Source organism: Aplysia californica, unplaced genomic scaffold, assembly GCF_000002075.1.
Source record: "Aplysia californica isolate F4 #8 unplaced genomic scaffold, AplCal3.0 scaffold00045, whole genome shotgun sequence".
Lineage (NCBI taxonomy): Eukaryota > Metazoa > Mollusca > Gastropoda > Aplysiida > Aplysiidae > Aplysia > Aplysia californica.
In genome coordinates, this window is record NW_004797315.1 from 120,408 (window position 1) to 122,264 (window position 1,857).

Genomic DNA, 1,857 nt, shown 5'->3' on the forward strand with positions numbered 1-1,857 from the left:
TGTGTGTGTGTGTGTGTGTGTGTGTGTGTGTGTGTGTGTGTGTGTGTGTGTTGTCTTTTGTTGGGGGTTTTTGATTGGGTGGGGATGGTGCAGTACTCTTCTTGTCTTTTTAAAAACAGAATCTTGGGTGGATCTCACTGTACGTGTAAAACACAGATCAAAGGCACAGAAAATATAAATTTGACGTTTCTTTTAGTTCAGTTTTAGTAAGGTTTTACGGCGCTCACAACTGCACAAGGTCATGTGAGCGTCAAGGGGAGGGTGTCAATAGAGAAGTCCAAACCGGGAATCAGGCTTACTCTGTTCACCTTTCTAGCTTCAACAGCACTAAGTCTGCTTCAACTACCAAGGCACCCCGGAACTAGCAGTTCACGTGAGAGTGACAAACATGCAAAAGAAGTAGAGGAAAAGCAGCCTTTTCTAAAGACACTACACTTTTTGGGGGGAAGTTCCCTAACCTTGGCATCAATTCGCCAACTAATTCTACATCTGACAACAGGCGATCCTCACATCCTCTGATCGCCAACATCTCGAGTTTTATTTAAGATAGAAGGGTATTATTTATTTATCCCCCCCCCCCTAAAAAAAACAAAAAAACGAGAAATAAAGTAGCCTAAAAAAAAAAAGAATAACTCGATATGCCCCAAAAAGTGAGAAGGTCCTGATTCCACCTTATGTGAGGCAGCGTTGTGGAATCAGGCTCTCGTCAAAATAATCAAAGAGAAGAAACTTGCATTTTTCCCCAGGTTTGTGAATTTTTATAAAATTTTTGTTTTCTGGCTTAACACCTTCCATACCCATTAAAGAACTCATTTCTGTGTGGATTTTTCTTTAAAATGTTGATTAAAGGCACAAGAAATGTAAATTTTCAGTTACCAAGGACTCTTAAGCTAAGGAAATAACTATCCTTTGGCGGTCATTTTCTCACTAATTTTACGTCTGAAAACAGGTGAACCCCGCCTCCTTCTTTCTCAAATATCTCGACTTGCATTCAAGATAAAGGGATAATTTTTTCATTCAAATAAAGACAAGTAAACAAGCTTTAAGGTGATACCAATAACACTACATGCTCAAAAATTGACGAGTGCTTGATTCCACCACGCTTCCTCAATTGTTATTATCATTACACTTTTTCTTTCTCTCCCCAACAACAACAACAACAATAACAACAACAGCAACTGCAACAACAACAAAAAGAACAACGACAACAACAACAACAACAACGACAACAGTAATAACAAAGACGACAACAACAACAACAACAACGACAACAACAACAGTAGCAGCCCTGGTGAAGAGCACGATTTCATGGCTCCAACAATGTCGAACGCCTAGGCTACCATAACAGCAGCAGCAGCAGCAACAACAACGACAACAACAACAACAACAACAACAACAGCAACAAAAACTACAGCGACTGCAACAACAGCAACAACAATCCTACAACAACCCTACAACAATTCCTCTCCCCATCCCCATCCTCCCACTACAAGGACATATTTTACCAGAACTCATCACTCTTTCTGTAGGTGTATATTTATCATTTCACTGACCTTATCTATTATCTACATCATTTCTTGTCCTGTAGGTTCATCTGCGGACTCTCCTCAAGGCTGTTTTTGTTTTCTCATGGTGTATTCTCCCCCGCTGGGGGGGAGGGCGCTGCCCGTCTCTCCCACACACTTGTGCTATTAATAATATCATGTGTGGCATCGTGGTGAAATCAACCCCTCGTCAAAATATGGAAATCAACGAAAAAGACGTATTATTGGGATTTATTTTTATTTTTTGCTTGTACTTATTTATTTCTTATCAAATTAATAAATATATTTTATTTGATTTTAATTCTTTCTTTCT